The 20,966-nt window shown below is 34.0% G+C and overlaps 2 long non-coding RNA genes across 2 annotated transcripts; one reads left to right on the top strand and one right to left on the bottom strand.

The window, feature by feature from the left end:
* Window positions 1–15,107: 15,107 nt before the first annotated feature.
* Window positions 15,108–17,332, bottom strand: LOC127839021 (uncharacterized). Its single transcript, XR_008030114.1, has 3 exons — window positions 17,142–17,332; window positions 16,397–16,499; window positions 15,108–16,050 (listed from the first exon to the last, which is right to left on the bottom strand). It is a non-coding gene; the product is annotated as an uncharacterized LOC127839021 (long non-coding RNA).
* Window positions 17,333–17,467: 135 nt separating this feature from the next.
* Window positions 17,468–18,667, top strand: LOC127839025 (uncharacterized). The gene is made up of 3 exons (XR_008030117.1): window positions 17,468–17,687; window positions 18,100–18,217; window positions 18,561–18,667. It is a non-coding gene; the product is annotated as an uncharacterized LOC127839025 (long non-coding RNA).
* The last annotated feature ends 2,299 nt before the right edge of the window (window positions 18,668–20,966 follow it).

Genomic DNA, 20,966 nt, shown 5'->3' with positions numbered 1-20,966 from the left:
TTCTTATTCCCCATTAGAATGTTTGTAGAACTTACTGGTTCTTAAAGAGTTCTAAATGTGTTCTAGAACTACAGTTTAGAACATTTTTAGAAATTTCTTGAACTTATTTTGTTCTAGAAATGTTCTAAAAATGTTCTTGTGTATTATTGGAACAGTTTCAGAACTAAGCCTTGTTCCACAAATGTCTGGAATTATTCTAGAAAACAGTTCTGGAACAATTCCAGCACATAAGTTCTAGAACGCGAATATGGAACATTCTAGAACTGTTCTTGATGTTCTAGAACAGTTCCAGAAGCGTTCCAATTTCTAGAACAAATCTTCGCAGGGGAAATGTCAAGGTCACGGTTACCCGAAATAGTAAAATGGTTTCTGGATGATAACTCAAGAACGCATACGCCTAGGATCATGAAACTTCATGGGTAGATTGATCATGACTCGCAGATGACCCCTATTAATTTTGAGGTCACTAGGTCAAAGGTCAAGGTCACGGTGACCCGAAATAGTAAAATGGTTTCCGGATGATAAATCAAGAACGCATACGCCTAGAATCATGAAACTTCATGGGTAGATTGATCATGACTCGCAGATGACCCCTATCAATTTTTAGGTCACTAGGTCAAAGGTCAAGGTCACGGTGACCCGAAATAGTAAAATGGTTTTCGGATGATAACTCAAGAACGCATACGCCTAGGATCATGAAACTTCATAGGTAGATTGATCATGACTCGCAGATGACCCCTATTGATTTTGAGGTCACAAGGTCAAAGGTCAAGGTCACGGTGACCCGAAATAGTAAAATGATTTTCGGATGATAACTCAAGAACGCTTTTGCCTAGGATCATGACACTTCATAGGTACATTGATCGTGACTCGCAGATGACCCCTATTGATTTTCAGGTCACTAGGACAAAGGTCAAGGTCACAGTGACAAAAATCGTACTCACACAATGGCTGCCACTACAATGGACAGCCCATATGGGGGGCATGCATGTTTTACAAACAGCCCTTGTTCATAAAAGATTCGCTTATTGGCACATCGACTACTAATTAAATGACTATATCTTATACGTAACAAACCATAACAAGTGATGACCATTTGTAATCAATACACACACACACACACACAAGTACCATTTTAACATAAAAACAAACAAAATAGCTGCAAAATGTTCCAATTCAACTACACTATGAACTGAATTAACTGTTTTTTCAATTAAATACTTTTTAAAGTCAAAATCGACAGTTAGTAGGCTTTTTTATTCGCATTCCGCACAAAAGGTCGCAGTGTCTTCTGGAAGAAGGTCTTCCTTGCTGCATTCAAACCACCCGGCTTAAGAACCCGTGGAATCTCTTGAGATTCAAAGCCAATGTCTTTATTTTTTAGAATGTTTATTTCTGTCTCCTCCGCACCAGCCGCTGTTTTGACAGTGACGACACCTGTTTTGTCTTCCTCAAACCTGATGTACTGGAATTTTCTGGAATGAGACAAGAATGCGTTTACTTTTTACGATAAATCAAATGTGCAAGTGCTAAATTCTATTCAATTTAGATTGTTCGCAATTATGACTAGACAAATAAACAATACGCATTTGCTTTATATAGCTTCTATTACGTCTTGCTCAAACGAGATTTATGATACGCTCGATAACTGAGAAATCCAGATTTCCATTCTGAAATCGATTTCTTCAAAACGTTTAAAATAGCGTCATAGACTGCAATTCTAATGAATAGTAAAGAGTTAATTTATTTAGTAAACACATTGTGTTTAAAGAAGGACTTGCTCATAATGAGCATTTCTTTCTTTTGTTACAATGTTTTCTACTCTATTACAAAATGTTGTGTGTTTATTTCTAGAAGCAATACATTGTTTTGTATGCTCATGTTTTCAATTTCAACCAGTACCAAGATGGAATGTGTGATAAAGGTTTGAAGCAGTTAGTTTTTCAGGATATAAGTCACTGATATTTCTATATGATCATTGTGTTGATGTCGTGATTGGTCCGTTTTAAAAATCCTAGAAAGCAGGTATGTGTTAACGATGAGCGAAAACAATTTATTAAATATTATTTACCGTTTGCGCTTGTAGAATATGCGTTTTCAATACGTTGACTGCCAACAGCTTCTCCTCTTCTGTTATTGCATCCATGACGCCATGGCGCATTTTCTCGCACATTGCGCATACATCGTCTCTTGGTGAGGCGAACAAGTATGCAAAAAATCTTTGAAGGCCGTCAGTCGAAGAGCACGCACCTGTTGATTTGTGCATGTTGTAGAATATTATTCCTGCAGGGCCAATTTGGTTGTTTCCGCAGACAGGTAAACAACATCAAAATTGTCAATGCCTCACAGAGCAGCAGCCTCAGGATTACCCCTTTCATTAGACGTATTATGTATAAATCGAACAACACGTAGAACATCCTCATATGAAATGGCATGAGCGGTTTTTCTTCCAGTATTGCTGTGGACTCTCGGCACAATACCCTTTTCACAAACATGTTTTTGGAGAGCCTTTAGTTTGTCTACAGAAAGACAATACAATAGTTAGAATGTCTGTCGGCATACTACATGTACCATTCCATTTACCCGAAATGTTGGCCGAATTCTTAGTTGCTTTTCACCTTTTGAATTCCTCTCGATGTCTGGTTCGTTAAGAAGTGCCATTATACTCAACTCCTTTCTTGGGTTTCTAACACCTGTACATCAAGCTTATGGGAGAGGACGTCCTCATAGCTGAATTTTGTATAACAACATTATTGACAGCCGCATCTATTTCAAATAAAATCTTTCGCACGAACTTCTTCATCCGCACGAACTTCTTCATGATGGGTTTCATACTCTTTATCAGGGATCATATTTTTTCGGTTTTGTCGGACCTAGGCCAATTGGGGTCATGAAAGACCGATTGAAAATCCCAAACAGTCGGTCCGATTCTGTTTCGAAATTCGTAAAAAGTCTATAAGTTCCCAATAAAATTCGCAATTCAAGCTCTGTCTGGCTAACATGCACTTACCATCGCTAATCCTTTTATTGCCCCCAATAAACAACCCGCTTCTGCTACTCGAGTGCACCAGTGTTGTTTTTGACACCTAATGGGCGATTTATCGGCAAATTATTGATTTTAACAGGCATTCACACCACAGTGTTTTTATGATAGGGGTCTCTAATTGCTATCAAAAGATGTATCATACAGAAATAAACGCAAATGACACTATTATCCTGTGAATTACCACCTAAGGTTATAAAACCTGTCAAAACAACCGATTTTGTTCATCAAACATATTGGATGCTGACCAAAACGCATCGATGTTTCACATAAATTAACTTTTTTTTTGTTTTCAACTGATTTTCAGAAAATAAATATTGCTTCAATCTAAATTTAGAGTTAATTGACGATTGGTTGAATAAGAAAAGTGCTTGATGCGCTCACAACGTGTCACTGATTTACATATGTTCAAGGGGATATCCCTGTACCGATTGGATGTCAAATTGAGGCATACGGTGAAACCCCACAATTCAGTTTATGGAGTTTGTTTACTTCCGGAAGATGGATAACGCTGTCACAGTTAACGAATTTCTGAAACACATGTATCGCAAAATTGGGCAGAAAATTAGAGTTTTTGTAAGTAATATACTGACGAAAGTCAATGTGGAACAAGTGAACGTTTTGAGTGTCCTGTTTTTTGGTCTAATTTCCCGACAATTTTCATGGAATGTCCCGATTTGGACCTGAACAATTCTGGCATGTAATAATGAATTGATTTCGGATGTTAATTTATGAATAGTTTTTCCCCCCATTTGAATTCCAGACTGATTGTGAGAAAATATGATCCCTGCTCTACATCGCTGCTACATTCAGCAGAATCCTGGTCTACAGAGGATAGGTACGACCTAGCACGACCCCCAATGACAACTTCACACTCCTCTTCTAAAGGAAAGTCAGACTGTTCATCCCTGTCTTCGGATGTTTCTTCATGTATTTCTTGGGAATTTGCAGGCGTCCTTTGAAAGTGATCCTAGAGGAGCGATTCCAGTTCCTGCGAAAGCAAAATTTAAAATATTGTGGATGGTGTACATATGACGGTGAACAATTCTGTTTCAACGCGGTTTGCAATGAATAGACGGGAAAAAAAAGATCGTGTCACAGTGGAGTATCGAACCACGGTCTTTGTTATACCACAATACGCGATATCTTCATTATACCTAAGTACTGCGCGCATACCGACTGCGCTATGAACACATTCCAAAGTAAGCAGTAAATTTAAGATTTAAAACAACATCCATAGGCTAAACGAGCTTAGCTATACCGAATTAAAAATATATTGTAATAATCCATATGTAAAAACACACAAAAAAAAATCGCTTTTGATTGACTGCGTTTCCAACCTGATTTTTTTTGCAAAAAACAATAACAAATACTGTGTATGTTTAGAAGGAAATAAAAGGTTTCACAGTTTAAATGTTACAAGTAAAAAACATAAAGTCTTACCTGCAATTTTTCTTCTTCTTGTGACATATTTCTTGAAATTTTGACAGTGAACGTAAACAGAAATACACTTCCGTGTTTCAAATGGCGCAATAAATAGTGTTTGAATTTAATGACGTCATTTCATGACGATTTACTAAGTTACTTCCCATTGACCATAAGGTGGATTTTGTCACGTCACACGGCATATATCGCCTGTTCAGCGCAAAACTGTTCTAACTCACTTTTTTTTTACAAAAGTGACATTTTTGCATTTTTGTCACTGGTTTAAATAGATACACATAATATTTTTTTAAAAATCAACATATTTCTAAAAATAAGGGTCAAAAAGGGCCAGTTGGCATTTAGTTCTATCTCACTTGATATGTTTAATTCAGTGCAACACTGTTCCAACTTGAGTTGGAGCAGTGTTGCGCAAATTAAAATGATCATGATCACTTTTATTTTTAGTGCAACACTGTCCTAGATTTGTTCAAATCTATGACCTCACTAGAATAAAGAATTACATCATAGTAAAGCTATGATCTCATTATTGTATGATGTCATTTTTGTATGATGTCATGGAATACTAATGTTTGGTCTTGTTATTGTGGGTTAACTGCTGGGAATTAACTTATATATGTTGTGTCCAGACTTGTTGAGATATTTCAGAATTGTGTCCATAATTGTGGGTAAACTGCTGAGAATTAACTATGTTGTGTCCAGACTTGTTGAGATATTTCAGAATTGTGTCCATAATTGTGGGTAAACTGCTGGGAATTAACAATGTTGTGCCAAGACTTGTAGAGATATTTCAGAATTGTGTCCATTATTGTGGGTAAACTGCTGGGAATTAACTATGCTGTGTCCAGACTTGTTGAGATATTTCAGAATTTTTCCATAATTGTGGGTAAACTGCTGGGAAATAACTATGTTGTGTCCAGACTTGTTGAGATGTTTCAGAATCGTGTCCATAATTGTGGGTAAACTGCTGAGAATTAACTATGTTGTGTCCAGACTTGTATAGATATTTCAGAATTGTGTCCATTATTGTGGGTAAACTGCTGGGAAGTAACTATTTTGTGTCCAGACGTGTTGAGATATTTCAGAATTGTGTCCATAATTGTGGGTAAACTGCTGGGAATTAACAATGTTTTGTCCAGACTTGTTGAGATATTTCAGAAGTGTGTCTATTATTGTGGGTAAACTGCTGGGAATTAACTATGTTGTGTCTAGACTTGTTGAGATATTTCAGAAGTGTGTCTATTATTGTGGGTAAACTGCTGGGAATTAACTATTTGTGTCCAGACTTTTTGAGATATTTCAAAATAAACTCCATGATTGTCACAATTTATTGTGAGATTATAAGGATAATGTAAAGACATTTTTCATACAAAGTTTTTTGGTTGTGTGTAGATTTATAAAATGTTGCAGCTATTATAGTTATTTTTCCATACTGTTACAATATGTAACAGATATTACCTGTATATTAAAAGTTAAAGGCAAAAGTTAGTCTTTTTAAACAATGCACATTATAAAATCGTTAGACGGTTATGTATATCAATACATGTAAAATCATTAATAAAGGTCTAAATAAGGTAAATGTGTTAAAGCAATACACTTTTCTATGGAACGCCATAACTGACTTCATATGACTGCTGTTGTTGTTTGCAGTACATTAATCATTATTTTTAGTGGAATATGCATTATGCTTTGTGCAATTTTCTTTACGTTCTGTACATTTGTCATTATATGCAGTAACTAAAGCATTATGCGAAGTAGTAACAACATTATGTTCTGTCAAAACTTCTTGACGTTCTGTACATTCGACATTATGTGATGTAGTTACATTATTACGCACTGTAGCATTATCATTACGTGCTGTTATATCTTTTTTACGTTCGGTTCATTCGTCATTATGGGCTGTAGTTACAGCATTACGCGCAGTATAAGTTACAGTATTCAGTTCTGTTCTAGCTTCTTTACGTTCGGTACATTCGTCAATACGTGCTGTAGTTACATCATCACGTGCAGTAGTCACATCATTTTGTTTTGTGCAAACCTCTTTATGTTAAGTACATTCAACATTATGTGCAGTGGTTTCGTCATTACTTGTTGTGCAAACGTCTACACGTTCGGTACATTCGTCATTATGTGCAGTATTTTCATCATTACGTTCTGTAGTAACATCATTTCGTGCTGCACAAACTTTATTTACATTTGGTACATTCGTCATTACGTGCAATAATTACATTTTACATTATGACCATTACTTATTTATTCATGTTAGATGGGATAATTAATTTAATAAATTACAATGGTTTAATTGAAAAGAAAACATTAATTAAAGACAGGAAATGTAATCTGGTTGGGACCGTGCAATTAATGGGTTACAACAATCAAGCATTCTGTGACTGGGCAATTCTAAACGTCTATCATCTCAAAATATTAATATAAGATAAAACAAACAACTTCATAAACATTAATTATGACTTTTATTGCAAATGTCTATGTTTACGTAATGCTTTAACTAAGTGCACACAATGATGTTTAATGAACGAAAAGAGAGTTACACAGTACATAATGTTTTTATAACAGCACGCATTGATGTAACTATTGCACATAATGACGAATGTACCAAACGGAAAAAAGTATGCACAGCACGTAATGTTGTTACTACTGCATATAGGATATTTGTTGGATTCGGTGGAATATCGATTTTATTTCACGAGTGATCATAGAAAACAATATTTTCACGAGTGGCGCATCATTATGACATTGACAAAAATCACAATGTCATATTTCATTGACATACTACATTTTATCATTTTCACGTAAAAATTGTGCTACAAAGTCAAAATTATAACCCTAAAACATCTGCTCACAACTTATTTTCAAATATGACAAGGGCTAATTACACTTAAATTTCATATAAAATTTCGGGGTGAATTGTCTTGTGGGTGAATTTTCTTTGGGGGTGAATTGTCTAAGGAAATCAAATTCTGGGGGTGAATTGTCCAGGGGGTGAATTGTCTTGTGGTGAATAGTCCAAGATTCTATTTCACACTTGCGGGAAAATTACGTAATCCGGTGACACGTATAAATGTTCCTAGAAAGACCTATCCACATAATGAAAAGGCGTAACTACCAAGCATAAAGTCGTTTCTATCAAAGGTAACAATGTAAGCAGTACACGTAGCGGCTAAAGTACTGAATACAATGGAATTTGCATAGCACTAAATTTTAAAACCACAACGCATAATCATATGACTACATCACACAAAGATAAATGTACCGAACATTAATCTATGTGGACAGAACATAATGTTGTTACTACTGCGCACAATGCTGTTACTGCTGCGTATAATGATAAATGTACCGAACGTAAAACTATTTGGACAGAACATAATGTTGTTACTACCGCACGTAATGCTGTAACAACTGCACATAATGTTAAATGTACCAAACGTAAAGGCATTTGTTCACACCATAATGCTGTTACTAGTACATGTAATGCTGTTACTACTGCGCATAATGATAAATGTACCGAACATAAAGAAATTTTGACATAACTTATTGCTATAACTACCGCATGTAATGCTGTAACAACTGCACATAATGACGAACGTTCTCAACGTAAAGACGTTTGCACAGCACGAAATGATGTAATTCCTGCACAAAATGTTGAATGTACCCAACATAAAGACATTTTGAGAGAACATAATACTGTAGCTAATGCACATGATGACGAATGTACTGAACATAATGAAATTTGCAAAGCAAACAGTGAAGCTTCTACTGCGCGTAATATTGTAACTACCGCTCTTAATGAATGTACAGAACACCAGGAACTTTGCATAGACAAGAATGAAGTTTGCACAGAAAATAAAACTTTGTCCACGGAACGTAATACTGTAACTATACTGCAAGTAATGCTGTAACTACTGCACATATTGACGAATGTACCGAACCTAATTAAGTTTTGACAGAACATAATGATGTAACTACTGCACGTAATGCTGTTAGTACTGCACATAATAACGAATGTAGAGAACGTAAAGAAGATTGCACACGGCATAAAGCTTGTCCCACCGAAACTAATGATGAATGTACTGCAAACAGTGACAGTACTCATATAAAGTCAGATATGGCGCTCCATACTTTTCTATTCTTAAACCTTTTCCTATGAAGTATACTTATTGAGATAAAAGCCACCATAAATGTACATTCTGTGTATATATTGTTTAATCATGTATCAGGTTATATAAATGTAGTTAATTTTATTAATTGCCTTTCATTTCGTATGTACAGGAATGTTATTAATAGTATTTTTGTCAACAGCTGCCTTAAGTATAGATTTTGACAGTGTTCTTTAAAATTATCAACTGCATTTGTTTAATACTTTGAATATTCATTATCATATTTCAATATTAATATATTAATACTAAAGAATATGATGAGCATTTTGCATTACTAACAAACAAAATGTTAATATATTATGAAGTTTTGTGTAACAGAAATTTAATAAAGCATTCATAAATAACCTTATAGTTTATGTCTTAAATGATTATTGTTTAAAACAACCATAATTAAATAAGACATAATCATAAAGTCACTTTGAGCAGTCTTGCACATATTTAATATAAGCAAACAACAATAATTGTTAGGCGTAATACTGTTCTAACTTGAGTTAGAACAGTGTTCCACTAAATAAAAAACCCATATAGACACAGTTTTAAGTGGGAAAACTGTTCTAACTGCAATAATGTTTAATATCTCTTTTAAAATTTATATTTTTTTTGTAGTAAAGAGCTATTTTATAAAGTATTTGAATATAACATCATTATAAGAAAAAACATATGACATATCTAAAGAAGCAACATAAAACCACAGTTTTTTCTTTTTCCTGAAAACTTTTGTTAAATGGAGTTGGAACAGTGTTGCGCTGAACAGGCGATATATACAAGGTAGGTATCTCTTGACACAGGAAAATCACATACCATATTTAACCATGTAAACCGCGCACCCATGTATAACGCGCACCCAATTTTTTTTAAAGCCAAAATGGAGAAAAAAAGAATTTAAGACCAAAAAAACTAGCAAAAAAAAAGACCGAAAAGGGCCGCCATTTTTACTAGTGCGCAATCAATAATCAGGTTCATTGAAAAGCTTAATTTTGTATCCAACAATAGGAAGCATCATTATGATACGGAGCATGGGTTGCATAGCACTATATTATTTTGACAATTTTGTAATTTTCTAACAACAAATTAACAGTCATCGTGCATTTCATGTAAAACATGGCAAATAAGAAATCATGTACATCATGTAATTCTTCCTCGGGGAAAGCCTGCAATTTTAATTTGAAGATGAATAAAAACTCGTAAAGACGATAGCAAATGAACGTTTAACAAAACACTGTTGAACGTTCAATATTTATACACACTGAGGTGCGATTGCATATTTTTACGTTCTCAAATGTCAATAAGTGTCTCAAATGCCAATTAGCGTCTCAACAAGTTGTGGCACAAATTAATTGCTCAATAAAAGCTTTCAATTACAAAGTACAAAAATACCCTGTTCTCACCTACCAATACCCGCGAAAATGACCTCGTTCACACCTACATTTACCTGCTCTCCGCTATGACGACAACAATCCTGATCGAAAGTCGTCAATAAAAACGTGTAAAAACACAAACAAAGACATTATTTCACATTTTATTCAAACATTTAAATTTTTGTCCAAACTGTTGCTACCCCGTTCGTTCCTACTTTGCACAATATTTGTTGTTTCGACAACAGCCCCTTCACTCTATAAGATTATAGGGTGTAGTTTTCTGTAGTTGTCTGAAATAACAAAATGGCGGCTTTTACGCTCATTTACGTTAAGGAAATGACTTTTTCACATATTTGCAACCAGGATTGCTTCGTACCAATGTATAACGCGCATCAACTTTTAAATGGGAAACTTTGAGGTAAGAAACTGCGCGGTAAACATGGTAAAATACGGTACATCAACATTTTAAAGCCATTAATTGCCTAAATGGCGGTCGATTTTTGTTAACTATGTTCTATTTTGTTGGCAAAGGTTGCCTTGTGAAGAAAAATGACCATGATCGAACAGTTACTTGCCAACATAAACTACAAGAAAACACTTCTGAAACTCATAGAAATGCTAGGTTGGCTCTCGTCTGAAGGAATGTTCGTCAGTGCAGATTTTTACAAGGGTAAAACTATCAAAACACCCCAGCTACCAAACGTAATGCACATAAGGCCACATTTAAAATATTGTTGGTTTGCCCTTTACCGACCCTAGATTTTACAGGTGGGTAGGTAGGAAGGAAAATTATTTTATTTTATTTGAGAAATTATATTTATAATACACTAATAGTCTGTGAATATTTAAAACACTGTTATTAAAGCACTGTTGCAGTGTTCAAAGCCCTATGTAGCTTAACCACATATTGTTTGCTGGTTTCTAGCATATATTAATATCAAATGCATGCTTATGTGTTATTACATCAAATATGTATTCAATAAATGATGTTAATTGCTCAAATACATTTGTAATTATTTAATTGCCAGACTGCTTTTATTTTTAACTTAAACCTTTCCCTTAAGCATACAAAAAGCATTGAAGGAGTGTAGAAAGACAGCCAAAAGCCTTTAATGGAATAATTTAGACATGAAGAAAGACCGTCACAATTTACCGGCCAGACTGGACTACCAGGAGAAAAAATTCACAGGACAGTTGAAATTTTCACAGGCCTCAATTTTAAGTGTTTGACTGGAGAGTGCATAGAGCCATTAGTCTCGGCATGGCAAAGTAAATTCACAAAAGGGCAAACATTAGCATGAAAACTTGATTTGGGGAAATAAATTAAGCGTGTTAGTTTCAGTGTGTGGGTATATTTACGCTTTAAACATATATACTCGAGTGTTGGCGATGTATTTAGCTAAGAGTAATTAATATATTAAATAAGTTTACCTTTAAATATCCATTTCACTAACATGCCGTTACAGTAAAGTGTCAAACATAATAAAGCAGAATATGCACATGAATCTGATTAAACACAGATCCACTTACATATAAATCGAATCATCTTTGTCTATTTTTGCATTTTCGAACGATAATCCTGTAACTGTTAGATGTATTTTTCATCGCGAGTAGACTGCATTTCGATTTTCAAGCACTTGTTCTGTGACACAGGTACTTGAAAAAAAAAATGTTGGTCCTTATATATATATATATAATAAGAGTATATATATAAGGACCAAACTTTTTTTTTCAAGTACCTGTGTTCTGTGACATTCAGTACATACATTTCCAAAAAAATAGTTTTATTTGTATTGAAAACATACACTCCATCGTAGAATGACACGCGATTTTCATTTATCCATACTAATTATATGAAGTCAGCCGTTAATTCGATAGTTATGTGTGCAACGAACGTAAACTCGTATATGTTCGACTACTTTCGCGAACCAATAGTTAAGTATGATGTCGTTCAGCGAGACGCCATTTTTAGGGAACACCGCTGACCGCGATGCCGGTTATAGATGCTTGCATAACTGCGCATTCTGGGGCATATGAAATTCCAACCATCAGAGCGACCTAGATCGGTCAGGGGCAATAAGAATGGCCAGGGATATAAATACGCACAAAAATAGATATTGCAGTCGGCTCTTATATGATTGGCGAAAAAAAACGAAAATAAAAAAAATATGTTTTCAGAAATCACAATAACAAATTTTGGGTTGAGGGGTAAAAAGTGGGTCGGTCGGTAAAGGGCAAACAAACTTAATTTTAATTTAGGCCTTAGTTCAAGACACAAATATGAGTTTTTCAACTTACAGAAACAACACAGATTTGTCCTTTTGTTTGCGTTATAACGTCGAAATCGTTGTAAATTGTTTATCGGCAATTTTGAGTCGTACAGGGGGTTAGAAGGTAAATAGGGTTCTCCGTTTCAGGTATTTGGTAGCTCTGAGACGCGGAACCAATCGTTGGATAACTAGCGTAAGGTGGAGGACGGATCATCGCACACGATTGACATAAACATTCAAACAGCGCTTCGTTAAACAAACCTGATAACCATTCTATATAAGTACCGAATAGATCTTTAATATGTGAAAAGAACTCAATAAAAATATATACGAACCGATGTAAAATTAATATTTGTGACTTGATTTTGTAATTCTTAATGGTACAACCAGATTTTAAAATAAATACGTAACTGACTTTAAAATAATTCTTAATTTCGAAAATTCGACCCTTATCTGGAGCTCTGCAGATTAAGCGATGTTTTTACAATGGGAAGAGATGCAAATGGTTTGGTGTTTTCAATTTCTATTCAATTAATCGGATTTTTCCATTATCCGATATTCAATTAAGTGGAATCTACTGTAATAACAACAAGACGCTCATGAATAATCTTTTTAGTTCAGTTGCTTGTAAATGAACTGTTCATGAACTATTTTTGGAGTAAATGACTAGTTCATGAACACAGATAATTGTTCATTGCGAGTTCATGTATTCATGAACCCTTTTTTGCAGTGGATTGACCCACGGAGGTTGTCAGTGTCACTATTGACAGTAAACTGAATGTTTCCATGTTGATAATTCATCTATACAGCATTGTAAAAATTTGCTGTATCACAGCCATGAAAATAGTTGGGTATTTTGTTTCGCCTCTACAGGTGCAGATTTGTATAAATAATCAGACATTTGATTAAGTACATCCTGATCTGAAAATATCTTTCAGTAATGGATAACTTTGTGAATACAAATAAGTGTAATTTTATATTTATAATGTTAATATATGTAGTTTTTCTGACAATTGATGAAACACAGTATGCAATATTAAATTGAAGTGAGTGGAAAGTCAGTGTGTGAAGTTTATTTAAATTTCCATAATTGGAATGTATAAAATGACTAGGTATCTAAAAAAAAGTTTTCCCCCTGTTTCTGTATTCATCATTTCAGCAATCCTTTACATATATATGACAAACAAAATTGTCTCACAGCATATCATTTTCAGGTCTGCAGAAATAGTATATTCTGAGGTCAAATGGGTCACATTTTAATACCACAATTGGAGATCAGTCTTTTCAATGTCTCATCAAAGCCTACTATCAATTTCATGTGTTTTGCATTTAAGAGACATTTTAATTTCCGCTTGTTGTAAAACCATCAGTTTCATTAAATCATATCCATTACTTTAAAATGGGTTAACTTGGTTGAAAAGGGCATATCAACTGTATATCATTCACATTAAAAAATACATATGAAGACAATCCTTATTTCTTTGTTCACGTACATTGTACTAATTAATCAAGCTACAATATCATTTTTAATCACAATTAATCTTCCCAAAACAGTATCTTCACTGTCTGGTAGATTAGAGCCTCTTGGACAAAACTGACATTCAATAATTAACAGATGTATCTGAGATTGAAACAAATCTCTTGGTATGATAGTTTAAAATTTTCTTCCTCTACGAAAGGCTAGTGTCTTTATATTATACGTCACTGTGATTTTACAATGTGAGGGATATTTAATGTGCATCAAGTATTTGATGATGGAAGCACAATTTATATTTGTTTAAAAGCATGTCCATATATAGAAAGAATATATTATGGTGAGTATTATATAAATATGCAGTCATATTAGGCTTAGCAACATAGGCAAGGCTTGGCTCTGATTTTTGCCAAGCATAATAAACTTTATCTTATTATAGATTGCTCATCATATATTCTATTTATAACATTATGGTACTCGTATTAATCTTGAATACAACATTTAATAAACACATAGAATAATCACACAGTTCAAACAATATCTCAAGAGTCCCTCTTCAGCACTCGGATTTTTATGCTTCCCATATATATATATATATATATATATATATAGGGGAGCATATAGTCGCCGCTTCGCCGCTTTGTCTCTCCGTGTGTGTGTGTGTGTGTGTGTGTGTGTGTGTGTGCGTGCGTGCGTGTGTGTGTGTGTGTGTGTTTGTTTACCTACTGATTCAAGGACGTGCTATTGACTTTTGATCAACAAAGTGAGGACATTTTGGAAACAGAGGACTTAAACCCTGGTCCTTACATTGTTTTTGCATATTAGCAATCTAGACGAGGACCTGCGTTAACTGTATGAATATTGAGATGTCCTCACTTTGAATGGAACTAAAATCTTGTATACACACATTATACACAAATCCACAAACCATGTGATGTGAAAAAGTGTATACATTGCTCCACCCCCTGTAAATATTGCTCCAATTAACTTTCATTTTGCAAATCTCATGACTTCTTTGTTAGAATTAATCTGATTGGATGCACTCTTATCCCAGTTGTACGTGTCTAAAGACCGAATCAACTCGGTATACGTTCCGGGCGAATAGTCTATGTTAGCGTTACCAGCAGCCAAAATAGCCCATGACTACTGAAATCTCAAAATTGGCTACTAAATTCTCAAATTGGCTTCTAAAATGTATGTAAATTATTGAGAAATACAGCAGATGGTTACCCTTTATGAGCTAACATTCGAAATAACATGAATTTTTATTCAGATTCGTATTGCGCCAACCTACATAGTGTACAGCGATTTTAATTTTTAAATTCAAGTTTCTTTTAAAAAAGGTTGGTAGGAAATTATTTATTCACGAAATAAAGTTTGTTTATTAAGTTATAATTTATAAATTACAAACGTGATAATATATATATATATCGAAAATCACATTCAACTCTTATTAGACAGTGCCGGTTAGATTTAGGTGCCGCGTTTATATAAACATTTTAAGATGGCGTATTCGTCGGATTTAACCTTAAACACAAGGTGAGTCAATTACAAGGTTTTCCAAAAGTCACCCCTGCGAAATGTTGTTCTGCAGTTCACGAATAATTAGTGAACAGTTCATGAACTGTTCGTGAACCGAGTTCATGAATAGTTCATGAATAGTCAGTGAACAGAAAATGAGCCACGTCAATGAAATATTTTTGAAATTTTAGTTCATGAACTGTTCATGAACACTATTGGCATGAAGTGTTCATGAAATATTCTTGAAACCTAATGGCATGAAGTGTTCATGAACTATTCTTGAACCATAATGACATGAAATGTTCATGAACTATTCTTGAACCCTTTTGGCATGAAGTGTTCATGAACTATTCATGAACACCAATGGTATGAAGTGTTCTTGAACAGTTCATGAACAACACAGTTCTTGAAAAGTTCTTTAGGGTTTTTCTGTTCATGAACAGTTCATGAACACTTCCCTTCTATTTTTCAATGGCTCATTTTCTGTTCACGAACTGTAAGTGAATAGTTCATGAACTATAATTCTTCACAAGTTCATGAACTGAGGTCTTACAAAGGTTATTATAAGTGTAAGCAAACATGAGAGACTACAAACAATGTCATCAGCCACAGACTGCCAGGCTTAGCACAAAGGCTAGTTTTCAAATTGTTTGTCAATGTCTTCAACACACTGCCATTTTCCTTTCTGGCGCATATATGAGAATGTTGAACACCATGCACTGCCTCCGGGTCCTTTCTGGTATGAGGTAAACTGTTCACATGTGCTCTAGGGAATAAAAATCATAAAAAGGTCTATAGTAAAGAGCTATACACATTCAAACTATTATAAAAGTGAATCTATAATCAATATACATTGGGATCTGAAAACAGGGAATGGACTGAAATGTCTGGTTTTGTTAGGCTATTGCATGGTGATTGGTCTGATATTGTTCTGTAGGACATCTATCTGGGGTAAATTAAACAAGACATAAGTAATATTTAAAATTCATATCATGTATATCAAAACATATTATATTGGCCCCAAAACTAAGATACTTCCCATAAGTGATTATTTTACATAATAACGAACAAATACACATTTAACGTACAGTTACTTAGTGCAAGCCCAGTACCTTGAAGACAGAATACACTGCAGTCTGTTTGAAGCTTTTTCCAGCATTTGGTTGTGGATGCCCACTCAAGTTGATTTTTGCCATATGGGGGACATTCATCACCCTGAAATCGGTCTGTTCATTACAATAAGTTACATAAAAAACTTAATTTATAAGCATCTGCATTGCATATGTTATGATTAACATAGCAGATTACTATTTATTGTAGTATTTGATTTCTTTCTTTTTTAAAGAAAACTAACCAGATTTGTTCTGGAAGCGAATTATTTCAGTTAAATATCTATTTTATTTGGCATGGCAGTTATTTTATTAGATAATTAAGACTTTGTACCACTTTAAAGCTTGTTTCATTATTGAACATAATGATATATCTTTTGGAGACTGATGCACTGTGTACCACAAATATGTACATAATTTCCAGTAAACTGTTACATCACAGACTTATGGTACAAAGTCCACAGTGTACGAACTCCGTAAAGATAGTTCCATTTTATTTATAGCTAAGTAAATGATATAGACACCTTTGAAATTATTCTAATCACATCAGTTTAAGAATTACATAACTACCAACTTATCACGCTGATTCTTTATCTAAATTTAAATTCCAAAGAGCACAAGCAAAACTTCCAAACATAATGATACATATGTAATACCACGAAAATATATGACTCATCATTGCAATAGAAATTTGCGAGTTACAACATGTTTCATCCTATACTTAACATAATATTCTTAAAATGTTTACCTGTTTGTTTGTCACTTTTTCCCCAGTAGAACAGCGTATAGTAAACTCTGCAGACCACAATATTTGTTGACAAGAACGAATCACTGAACACGTTTAAATAAAATAACGCCGTAACGTTACTTCCGGTGAAGACTGGCATTTCCTGTCATCTATTTTCGCGACTGTCGATCCGTGAACTACGCGGGCGTTTCAAGTAAGTTAAAGTGAAATAAACAGTAATTTAGACCACGACTACACTTAGGGAGTTTATATAAACGCAGAGAAACAATGCCTAGAGAAGAACGTATCCAGTGATCATAGTTTGAAGGCTAATTCAGTAATTGAACTTTGTGTTTTGTTGGAGAAGTTACGGTTTTGAAAGACTGTGTTTAAGAGAAAGATTGATATAATTGTAATTGTTGATCATATTTATGTGACTGGAGTTAATGATAAAAGTCAACTATTAGACGGAAGTGCTGATAATTACAAAGAAAACTATAAGTGAAAATACTGTCGCCGTCGCCGGATTGTCGAATTCAGACGCTGATTGACAAGTCAGATGGAAATGTAGGTTTTTCACTGATTTATGCGATTTTTAATGTATATCCCATTTTTCAATTAATAAATTAAATGTAGCATAAATGGTCAGTTTTGTATCCATTAGGAATAATACATGTATTTGGTATTAAATTTGGATGAAGAATGTTGTTTTCCCTTATTTATTAATCCAGTTAGAAAGTGTTCATCAAACAAAATACTAGTAATGACATGCATTGTCACGAATGTCTGAATTAATAAAAGCAATGAATGACACTTACACACTATGGATTATATCACACTTACTATTAAACAGGTCAGTTGGTACTCCTATACAAGTGCTTGTTTATTTGACCTCGGTTTAGACTACAATTGTTTTGTTAAATATTAAACATGAAGAAAATGTCAATTATAGTAAACTGTAGATGTCATTTCTTTCCAGAAAAAAGGCAAGGCGAGGAGCAAATTATCGGGGGCAGTAACTGTGTAAAACCGTCGAAAAGGCATTTCAGTAGCTCAGGATACTTCATTGCATCAACTGGGTTTCGGCAGTCTAAAATGTAAGTTAATTGTAACAAACACTTCATTTGAAGCAAAAGATTGTCACTGAAGCAAAACTTTACATTTAAATTTATTAAAACAATTTAGGATTGTATGTCTGTCTGACCGTCTGTCTGTCAGTTTATTTTTAACTTTTAAACTTGTTAAGATATCAACTCCAAACTTCATGCATAAATAGTGCACACACATTACTACATATGTACAATAGCTGCATTTTATATGGATTTAATTCCCCTGTTCAGTTGTCCTTGTTTTACTGTCCAAGTTAGTTGTCAGGGGTGATATTTAGTTCTCCTTCAGCAATGGTTCTAGTTTTATTATAAAGTCAAATAATTATTTCAGCACACACATTCTTGATGTCCAAGCAAAAGTATGGAGGGCAGATAGTGAAGTAGGTCATTTCTCATCATATCTGTAAAACATATCTGTGAAACGGGCCAGTGGCGGCAAAGAAACCAGACCGGCCAGGTTGCACGTGACATGACTGTGTCCACAAGTTTACTGGAGTGTCAGTGGTGAGAAGGGACTCAAGGAGCTTATTGAAGAGGGCAAGCCTGTTGAGATTTTAGAGGGTGATGGATATAATAATATAGAAATTCGCGTGAAAAGGAACATGAACCTTACTCTACAGAAACGTTTTGATAAAAATCATGTCAAGAACATTTTGATAATGAAGAACTCAGATTGTCAGCCCAGGCGGAGTTCTGCAAAAATCGACCATGAAAATCATGTTTATATGGTGTATATAATAATAAGTTTAATGTTATTAATCACTATTCATTAATGAAGCTATTTTCCTTTTTACTGGTATGATTGAATGATTGAATATGCCATATGTCTTAATTTTGAATTGCTTTATTTCCCCTGTTACATGTTAAAGTCATACTCATTTTTATCTATTTTTGAACATTTGAACTCCTCAATATGCTCACATGTAAAAAGTTGCAAATTTAGTATGGTGTTTCTGGCAAATGTGGGTACCTTTGATTTTGAGGCAGGAACTTTTCATTTTTACTGGTGACCCTTTTTAGTAATTCAGGCTAATGTATAGTTTTAATTATTTTTTCCGAATTTTTCGATAAACCAAGTCAAGAATAGTTCATGAACCCTTTTTGAATTCTTAGGATTCATGAAAAGTTCTTCATTAGTTCTTAAAAAAAGGCAAAAATATTCAAATTAAAGTAATTAAGAACTGATACGTTTTGAATTGTGTTGGTTGATTAACTAAAATAGATAATTTTTAGCAAGAATGATGTCTGGCTGAACTTGTGCAAATATTGTTGGTTGCCTGAAGTAAAAAAAATGAAGCTTACAATTAGATGAAATTTACATGGTTATCATGTATAAAGAATGTAAAGATCAAGTATTTTAAGTAAAAAAATAATAATCTTAAATTTTACTTACATTAATCAGTATGAAAATAAAGAAGATTAGTATGCTAGACATTTCAATATTACTTTCAAAAATATGTATGAAACATCTAGCACAAAGGAATTCATGAATTATTCATGATGGATCCTTAAAGTCCGTCTCAGAAAAGTCATTAGAAATACTTGTGCATGAAATGTTCATCACTAAGTATTTATGGTTAGATGAAGAACTGTTTATGAACATTGAAATGTTCAACAATAATTCATAAACAGTTCATGAACGTGTCTTAAGAACAGTTCATGTCCAAAAGTTCATGAACCAAGCTCAGGAACTCTTTCAGAACAGTTCATGAACAGTTCTTGATTGGCTTGAAGTGTTCATGAAAAACATTTCGCCGGGGAATAAATGCCGTTTAAGTTGTACGAGGTTGTTTTAACAAATATTTATTGAATTCGATCATTTTCTGACATAGTTTTTGACAATAATTAATTTCTTCCATCGAGAATCATCTAGGTCGATCTAGACTAGTATTTCGGATTCGTTTCGGATCCGTTGTATATTCAGATTAGGGAATGTAGAGGGTGTTGGGTATATTCGAATGCCTGAGCTATTTAAGTAAAATTAATTGTATAAACACTTTGATCTGGTTATTACTAGTTTGTTTTTGATGGCATATATGTAAAATAAGTAAGCATTCTGTTTTTTCCTATATACGATATCTTTTAATGAATAAAATTGGGACGTGAAATAAGATTGTGTCGCAGGGCAACAGATAAGGATCGTTTTATCGTTTTTACGATTTTTATTTTACAGAAAACGAAATGAAATAAAAAAATCGATTGTACAATAAATGATAATGAAATTGGAAAACAAATTGCAATTGATTCTTTGTCGTTTCATTTTACCCATTCCCTCCATACTGTGTGATTTGAATTAGTATATTGTAACCTGTAGTGCGGTCGTAATATTAGTGACAAGTTTATATGAACACCGGTTCAGAATGGTGCCTACATAAAAAATTCTTCCTTCGAAAAAAGTATGCGAACGTGTCGACATCTTGTTCTAAAGGAGGAAGTGCTAAGAAAATGCCATTAGCAGCGTGCGCACCTAATTTGTTTCAATTTGTAACGCAAAACAAACCGTCGGGTAAAGACGTAAAGAGTGCTTTAAAGCTGAAAAAGGTGTGCTCTGAGACTGAAACACAGGAATGTTAAAAAACAGAACTCATTATCATACATGCTTTGTCAATAGAAAATTAAATGAATGTATTCATATAAACAAGCAAACATTGACAATATGAATACATAATGACTTAAGTTAATTTATTGCAATAAGAATTGCTACAAATTGTGGGACGATTGAACTTTACCGGTACGC

This window comes from Dreissena polymorpha, chromosome 7, assembly GCF_020536995.1.
Source record: "Dreissena polymorpha isolate Duluth1 chromosome 7, UMN_Dpol_1.0, whole genome shotgun sequence".
Classification (NCBI taxonomy): domain Eukaryota; kingdom Metazoa; phylum Mollusca; class Bivalvia; order Myida; family Dreissenidae; genus Dreissena; species Dreissena polymorpha.
Note: the sequence above shows the minus strand (reverse complement) of the source record. Positions and strands in the feature narration are given on the sequence as shown.